Raw genomic sequence first — 9,536 nt, forward strand, 5'->3', positions numbered from 1 at the left:
AGAATCTGGCTTATTAGTAGCCAGTGGTAGAGAGGAGTTCCTGTGAGATGCAAATGACTCTGAACTCCCAAGTGCCAGCTCTTGGGAACCCATCCAGTTGAGAGGGTTTTGCCTTTAGTGTTTAGTATGCATTGAATCCATAGAAACTTTCTAATGGGAGTAACCCCCATTGGGTTCCTAGCACCTTTCTTTGTTTACGTTGACCTACTTTGATTGTTTTATAGGAGGGTAGTTCCTGCTTGGTAAAGCATGAGGAGGGTCCCCAAAGAAACGCCACTGCAGAATCAGAGCCCGCAACACAGGTATTCCTTTGTTAGTCTATTTGATTTTCATTATATCAAGAAAGCCCTTCTTGCATCCACCTGGTTGCAGGGCAACAACGCTTGTTTATTTTGTTTACCTTTCATTTATTGTGTGTGTATGGGGAGGGATGCCATTGCTCTTATGTGACTAATGTGAGGGATTCTGTTTTCTCTTTCAACCATGTGAGTTCCAGGCATCAAGCTTGGTAGTAAGCACCTTTACTTGATGAGCCATTTTAAAAGATAGGAAGACCCCATACATCGTCTGAAAGAACGTGTATCGTTCCTTCAGCCTGGACCTTTTAACTTTGCTCATCTGCTGTGCCTGCCAGTAAATATTTTAGTGTGCCTACATGAGCTCTTGCAAACATGAAGGGCAACCAATTATGCTGCCAACCAAGAAAGTAAAGGAAATTAAACAGAGAATTAAAACACACACACACATTAATTCTTAAGAGATGAAAGAGATTAAAGGTGACTGGGGGAGAGGAGTAGGTGTAAATAGTAGTCACCTTCTACAACAATGAGTGGAAAGTTTATCTGCAAAGCTTACTTCTGCAAATATTATGTAATATCAATATTCAGGGATTTTTGTTTAGTTGGGCGAGCTTTTGCTGGATGGTTTGACCAGCTTTCTCTCGGCAGTTTTTGAGGAGCTGTTGCAGCTGTAAACACAGTATTTACATGTGGTAAAAGCCTGAATATTTGTTTAGTTTGTGACTCTCCTTGTGGACAAGGTGGACTTTTCCGTTGCTGTCCACACAGTTTTCTGTTTTCACCTCAAATATGGCTATTTTTGTTCTCCTAATTGTCTTTTCTTGTATTGTTTGACAGAAATTGCAAATGCCTCTTTGTTCTGAATGTGAGGAGAAAAAAGGCTCAGAGAAACAATCAGCCAGTTTCGATGGGATTCCAGCGAGAGAAGAAAAAATACTGTAAACAGGAGATGCAGAGGAGTCAAAAGTGTCTCTTTCCTGCTGTGTTATGTTTCTAGAGTGCAGGCTCCATGGGAACCATGTTTCTAAAGCATGCAACTTTTTCAAACTTTTCTGTAACTTTATAATGTTGACCACACGATTTCCAAAAGATTCCAAGCTAATTGTGAACTTTAGCAATAATCTAATGAAAAGGTTTTCTTCACTTAAACATATGTAATTGTCCTCCCTAAAATTACTCAGCATAAACGGATCTGTTTTGAACTAAAATGCAACCTTAACCTTTCTTGGTCTTTGTGTGGGTATCCAGTACTTTTTTAGTCTAGTTGCTAACATCAGCTGGAAGATGCTCAAATGTGAGTCTTGAGTGTTTTTAAAATCCAAATTGCATACATATGAACGTTTTGGTCCACAGTGGCCATCTGGTGTCATTTCCTCCAAAGTTGGAATTTGAAGATGAGAATATGTTATTTTAGATATTTATTGCTTGGTTCATTACATTGACTTAATAACCATTTGATATAAATTTTTCCCAGCTAATTCTGTCAATAATAAGTTAATTACTTGAATTCATTGGTTAGAGTTAATATGATATACATACAGGGTTTTGTTTTTTGTTGTTGTTGATGATTTTTGAATGAGTTGCAGGTATCTTTAATACCATTTTTTAAGTAAGCATTCTTTAAAGTTGTGAATCAAGCTCACTGAAGTGCTATTATTTTTTTTTCTGACATTGGATGATAAAATGTAAGATGGGAAGAAAATTCTAAAATATTAACATGCATTGAGCCCAAAGACATTTTAGAGTGGACATTTATGAATGAAAAATAGAACAGAATTATTTACAAAAAAGCAATGGGGTTTTAGCTTGAAGATAGGATTCTATGAGACTATCACTGATCAGAAGAGCCATAATTAGAGTATAACTCATAATCAGGAAAAATAGATATATAAATGATAATCTACTCAAGAACCCAATTGTTGGATAAAAATGAAGTCAGGGAGTCCATACCGAGTACGTCCACTTCTGTTGGATAAACACATTTTGAAAGTTCAGCAAAAAGATAAAACCACTGGCTGTATAGGATTAATCTGTCAAGCTCCCAATAAACCCCTTTAGGGAACATAGTCGAGAATAAAAATACATAAAAAGAACCAGTGGGACTTAATGTCTAGTATCCAAGGGCTTGTATGTGGTGTATTTAAGGGAATTTATTGAGCTCTAGAATTGGATGAAACCATTATCAGAGAAAAGAACACCGCCACACATTAATGCTACACCCAGAGTGGTTTTGTGGACTTTATCCATATTTTCACTCTTTTTCTTTAAAGCAAAAACATATAATTCTATAGGTGACTCATAAATTTTTGGATGAACTGAGTAAGATAAAATATAAGACCAGGATACAAAATTTCTACTCATCACATCTCCGGTTCCATATCACTCCTTCCCAGTTTTGTAAAGTATTAGATTTTCTTGATAGAACAACAGGCATATAGTTTTCTATTCCTTTTCCTTTTTGAAGGAAAATCCCGTATGTATCAAATTAAAAGTTACTACAAAGTAGTGGATGACCTTGAACCCTGTATCTTCCTGTCTCCACCTCCCAAGCGCTGGGAGTCTCAGCCACTCACCACCACTACAGTAATTAAAAAAAAAAAAAAAAAAAATTCAATTCAGCTTTAATTGCTTTCCAGCTCCTGTATAGAGTATTAATATCCTGCTTCATCCCTGTGGGTCCGACAGAATATTAGCCACATGCTCTTCCTAGCATGCAAGTTGTGGAATCTGTGACTCCTTTAAGGAATGCCTGGACAGAGTTCCGAGTTCGAGCAACCTTGTTTTCCAGTTGTATTTTTCCTTTGTTTGGACTTCCTGTTCTAGAATGTGACAATATAATCAGTTTGATTTTCTGAACTCTTGGAAGGACAAAATGGATTTTAATCAAATGGTAACATTTCCTCCTAAAATGCATGCAATCATGTGTATCCACGAGTTTTCTTTAGGTTGACTGTCATAATATGACTCCTATATTTGAAAGAAACACTTTAAGAGCAGGAGGTTTTTTCCTAACAGTTTTTAAAGGAACATTATGCAAGTTCTTCTAATAGTTTTTAGTAGGGTCATTTTTAGTATGATTTGTCATTATTCTTTAATTAGTGTGTTTTATCTCTCTTAGCCCTTTCCTTGCTTTGAGATTTTCCTTACCCATGTGGCTACGCTGTTGAAGAGACCCATCTACTCTTATTAACTGTCAGCTTTACACTAGACATTGTTTTGAAAATATTTAAACACTGGCCATACTCATATGGAAAAATATTACCCAACATAATGACAATACGTGGTGTGACTCTGTCCTATATGTGCAAGGTTAAGTGAAGAAATACAACTTAGATTTTACAGCTGTGCATTAATCCCTCTTGAGGACACCCCTGTACTTTCTAAGGGAATAATGTATTTAATACGTCCTTCCACAACTAAGAACAGTTTTTTCTCTATTTTATATTATAATAATTCAATACAAAATGTGAATCAACTATAATGTATTCATTTGCAAATTAGGGAAATTTTTGAACTTTATCTTTCTTTGTATGTACATAAAACATGTCGATTAAACTAGTGCCTAAGACCTGTGAGCCCTGAGCGACCACTGGCTGTGTCTGTTGAATAGGATGTGCCCAGAGGAGGATGGTGTCGGTCACTGGTCTGGATAAAGATTTCTTCACAGTTTCAGATGCCTGGATGCTGACAGTACCATGGCTGATTCTTTTCCTGACTTTGAGCATCTAATTAGCATAGCATTTTGCCGCTTCTGTCTTCTAAAATACACTGAATTCCAAGCTCAATGCGGTTTTCTTTTTCATTCTGTTTCGTGGGGCAGACATTTGCCGTTTTAGATGGACAAGTTGTATAGCTGGACCGAAATGAAACCTGTGAATTTGCTACAAGGGAATCTTTTATTTTTTATAGCTCAGGTAATGTAATTCGTGGTAACTGCAGCAGAGGTGGGGATAATACTTGATGCTACAGAGTTGGGAGAGCTGGTGGAGTAATGAACATGATGCTGGTTTACATGGGGGGAGGGGGGCTGTACTGTCAGAAGGTCTATATCCCCGAGCTATGCGTTCAGCTGGATTGTGTCACGTAATATTAATGGTCAAACATTGGAAAATAAAAAGTGTTGAGACGTGGCCTTTTTTCTTCAATAAAAACTTTATTACAAAGCTCATAACGTACTTTACCTTATACAAATTGAGTGGAACAGCAAACGCTGGCCTGGCCTGTCTCTGCCTAAAAGACTCCAAGGACTACTTTGAAACATCATACTGAAAGTTCCTTTCATTTCTATGACAATTCCCCAGAGGCATTCTGTGCTATTTAGAGCATTTAAAAAGTTGTATTCGTGCTGTTGGGACTTAGACTTTCAAAAGTACTATTAATATCTATTACTGTTGTTTACATTTAATTGACAGTTACTACATATGGTAGATGAGGACAATTTGGTGCTTGATGCAGCCATCAAATGAGGAATGATTACTACAAGCTTCATAGAGAATACTAATGTATTTTGTAAGAATTAACTCTGAAGCCTAACGTAGTGGGAAGGGTCAACAGAACAAATGAGGGCATACACCACAATGAAACACAATCAAACATGGGTTTTTAATGAGGACAAAAGAGCAACACATCTCATGTTGGGGTTTCTCTTTCCTTTACCCTGCTAACTCTTTGCCTATCTCTCTGAAGTAACGACTTGTGGCCAGTATTTGTGGCTTTAGCCAGAGTGGCCATAGTATAACTTGCATGTCAATGTGATCAGCATATAATGACACACCATTTAGTGACAGGGTTAGCATCTGAGACATGCACTATCCTGGATAGTTTTACGCCAACTTCACGCAAGCTGAAGTCACTGGAGAAGAGGGAGCCTCAACCGAGAACACCTCCATAAGCCTGGGCTGTAGGGAATTTTCTTAATTAGTGATCGATGTGGTAGGGCCCAGTCTATTGTGGGCGGAGCCATCCCTGCAATGATGATCCTGAGGTCTATAAGAAACCAGGATATGAACAAAAGAGTCAAGATCATGATGGGAAAACCCACAGAATCAGCTGGCCGGAGCTAGTGAGTGATCACTGACTCAGGTCTGACAGTTGGGGAACCTGTATAAGACCGAACTAGACTCCCTTAATATAGGTGACAATGGTGTGACTGGGACAATATATGAGGCCACTGGCAGTGGATCTAAGATCTAACACTAATGCACACACTGACTTAGTGGAGCCCGTTCTATATGGAAAGATTCCATGCCTAGCCTAGACACAGGGGTGTGGGGGTGGGGAGGCGCCTTGGTCCTGCTTCAACAAGATGATGAGACAGACTTAGTAGACTTCCTAGGGGAGGTCTTACCTTCTCCATGGAGCAGATGGGAGGAGGGGGAAGTGGGGGAAGTGGGAGAAGAGGAGGAGGGGGAACTGGGATTGGAATGTAAAAAAATAAATAAATAAAAAGGAAGGAAAAATAAAAAAGAAAGAAATCAGGGTAAGTGAGCAGCAAGGAGCAAGCCAGTAAGCAACACCCCTCCATGGTATATGCATTAGCTCCTGCCTCCAGATTCCTGCCCTGTTTGAGTTCCTATCCTGACTTCATTTCGTGATGAACATTGCTGTGAAAGCATAACTCCAATACACCCTTTCCTCCCCAAGTTGCTTTGCCCATGGTGTTTTATCACAGAAATAGTAACCCTAAGTAAGATAGAAGTTGGTACAAGGAACATGAGGTATTTCTGTGACAGGCCTGACCATGTTGTTTTGGGAGGATTGTGGAAGGACTTTGGGACTTGACTAGAAAAACCACTGATTGTTGGGAGCTCAGTGGGCCGTTCTGTGTGGACTTGAACTGAGAACAGCTGTGGACAGGAGCAGAATGGATCAGGATGGGGTAGAGGCAGAGGGAGAAGGGACAGATGGAATGGGGACAGATGGAGATGGGTAGGAATCTGGTTCAGTGAAAACCTCCTGGATCTATTAGGGTGACACTAACGAGGATTCCTAGTAATAAAGGATACTGAAGTCTGAGGTGACTATCTTTTGTAGCCAGGCAAGGCTTACAGCGATAGGACCACATTGCCAAGGACAGCATCCACACAATTCATTTAATAGAGAGAGGTCAAGCTGGTGCCTGCGTGGAACCTTCAAGTGTATGTCCTAGTGCGATTGGCCTGTGGGAAGTTACTCTGCAGGCCCCCAAAAGAGAAACCTGGACAGCAACCCAGCCACAAAACCTTTGACCTACAATCTGTCCAGCCTACAAGATATTCTGGGGGCAATGGTGATGAAGAATTTTGGAAGTGACCATCCATTGTCTGGTTTAACTAGAGGCCAACTTCACAAGAGGGGGCCCATGTCCTGCACCATCCAGATGGCCAGGAATGGGAGCCTAGATAGCCCAGAGACCTAGATTAGAACTAAACAAAATGGAAAGTATGGATGGATGAATAGATGGATGTATGATTTGATGGATGGATGAATGGAGGGATGGATGGATGAATGGATGTATGGATGGATAGATGGATGGATGAAATCATTCCTAATGATATTCTGCTATACTCATAGATTGGTACCTTGTCCAGTTGTCATCAAAGAGGTATCTGAGTGGGTACAGAGACCCACAGCTGGACATTAAGTAGTTAAGGAATCTAAATTGCAAATCTCCTTTGAGTCCCTATACTCAAAGATCATGGAACCCCATGGAAAATGGGTAGGGAAGATTGTAGGAGTTCGAAAGGATGGAGTGAACAAGAACATGGTCCACTAAATCAACTAGGCAGGGTTCACATGAGCTCACAGGGACGGAAGCATCAGGCACAAGGCCTGTAAGGGTCTGCACCAGGTCCTCTGCCTGTATGTTATGGCTGTTAACTCGGTGTTTTTGTGGGACTCCTAACAGGGTGGGTAGGTTTGTCTCTGACCTACTCGTGGGACTCTTTTCTTCCTATTGGGTTGCTTTGTCTAATCTGTATTGTTTTGTCATGTTTGACTGCTGTCTCTTAAAGGCCTGCTCTTTTCTGAAGAGAAAATGGATAGGAAATGGATCTGGGGGAGAGGGAAGGTAGGGGCATCTGGGAGTAGTGGAAAGAACAGTGTGAAAGAAAAATCAATTTTAAAAAATGACTAGAGCAATACAGACAGTAGAGACCTGGTTTGCGACATTTCAGAGGGAAGTAAAGGCTCTACCAGGCCATTTATATGAATAATCTGTGGTGTCTGGTGAGCTTGAGCTACAGAAGCAGTTGTGATTAAGAAGAGACCAGAACTACTAGAGTAAAACCTTGCTTTATTGGGACAATTGATGCAGAGAACTTGAGGCTTTGCACCATGAAGAGAGCCCAGGAGAGGCCATTGGTAAAAATGCAGGCCAGGGGTAGCAGAAGATCCAGAGTTTTGGTGATGCCAATACTATGGGAAGACCACCCAAGAACAGCAGCAGCTGTGGTGGAGCCTGCCCAAGCTTATAAGACAAACTGTGTGTGCTCAGAGGGTAGAGCTGTAGAAGGACCCAAGCCCTTTGAAGGAGCCCTGAAGACTGTGCCTGGACCCTAGGAATAGGACACGGTGACCATTATACAGTTGGGGTTTGGCTTTGATTTGATTTGTGACTGCTCCCTGGTCCTTCCCTCTTGAAGTAAGAAAGTCCTTAATTTACTTTTTATTTACAAGAGCCCACAGTCTTAACACCTTTAAAGAGATTTTTCAGTTTTAGAAAGACTTTGGATTTTAAAAGGAAGTTTGGATATTTCTAAGAGACTTTGAACTTTTTAAATATTTGAGTTTTTAAAGAATGTTGAACTTTTAAATTTTTGAAATGTTTTATATTGTGGTGTCTATATCAATGTGGGATCTTGGGGATGAATGACAAAGGAAAGGCTATGGCTTAATAGTAATCCTCCAAGTTGACGAGGGCTTGGTTATACTGGCTGATTTTATGTCAACTCGACACGAGCTGGAATCAAAGGAGAGGCAAGTGTCTCGGTTGAGGAAATGTTTCCATAAGACAGGGCTATAGGCAAGTCTACATGGCATTTTCTTAATTAATGATTGATGTGGAAGTGTCTAATTCATTGTGCCATTGTCCACTTCTGGGCAGGTGGTCCTGGGGTCCATAAGAAAGCAAACTTGGCAAGCCATGGGGAACAAGTTAGTAAGGAGCACCCCTCCATTGCCTCTACATGGGCTCCTGCCTCCAGGTTTCTGCCCTGTTTTGAGTTCCTGTCCTGACTTTCTTTTATGATGAGTAAGCCAAATAAACCCTTTCCTCCCCGAGTTGCTTTGGTTATGGTGTTTCACTGCAATAGTTACCCTAATTAAGACTCACATCGTTAGACATTTTCATCTCTACATCAATAACACAGTATGTGCAAACAAGTGGGCGGTATAGCTTACAACATACACACACGTGTTGGCATGTATTCCCTGCAGAGCGTATGTGAAAATCAGAGCACAACATGCAGGAATCTGTTATCTCCTTCCAAAAAGGGCTTTAAGAACAAGCATAAGCTTGATGGCAAGCACTCTTACCCATTGAAATCATCCCTCTGGCCCCTGGTTACATACACATGTAATGAAGAAAGTCTAAGTCCAAAGTACGCTGGCATAGAGGATCGCGTAACCTCTGCCAACCATGCTTTCCTCTGGTAAATATTCTTCTACATTTGGAAGTGTGCCTTTGATTCCAATGTTTAAAAAAAATTTGAAAGTAATTCTTTATGCAGGCAAGAACGTTAAATATATAACTCAACGTTTATTATTTGTTATTAGAATACTCTATGGAGTATTTGCAAATGACAGCGCTGAAACAGATATACATCTTGGGAAAAAATAGAGGAAGACAATAGTTGAATTATGTCTCCCATATTAGTAATTAGAAGAGATATGATAGGAACATAGAAAAAAAATCCATGTGATTGTCACACCACAAGCCTCTCTGGGAGAAAAAAAAATAGCAGTAAGGCTCTGCCTTCATGGAATTTCCAGTGTGGAGGAAAAAAAAGAATTATCAGTGAACAACAAATCATACAGGTAGATGTATGGCTGCTTCGATACAAAACTTAATTTCTTTTTAGAGTCTATCACCATTGAGTCCAAGGTGGGTATCATAATGAAACTTGGCTATGTGAAAGCTAAAAGTAATACACTGCACATATTTCTAAAAGTTACAAAATGAAATACAAGTCAAAGAGTCTTTGCTTTGCTCCCCGGTTGATATATGTAAGGCATAGATGACGCTCAGACACACATTTC

The 9,536-nt window shown here is 40.1% G+C and overlaps 1 long non-coding RNA gene across 1 annotated transcript; it reads left to right on the plus strand.

Annotated features, from left to right (window-relative positions):
• Positions 1–208: 208 nt before the first annotated feature.
• LOC127213841 (uncharacterized) lies at positions 209–1,523 on the plus strand. The gene is made up of 2 exons (XR_007833675.1): positions 209–302; positions 1,137–1,523. It is a non-coding gene; the product is annotated as an uncharacterized LOC127213841 (long non-coding RNA).
• Positions 1,524–9,536: the final 8,013 nt, after the last annotated feature.

This window comes from Phodopus roborovskii, unplaced genomic scaffold (genome assembly GCF_943737965.1).
Source record: "Phodopus roborovskii unplaced genomic scaffold, PHOROB, whole genome shotgun sequence".
Classification (NCBI taxonomy): Eukaryota; Metazoa; Chordata; class Mammalia; order Rodentia; family Cricetidae; genus Phodopus; species Phodopus roborovskii.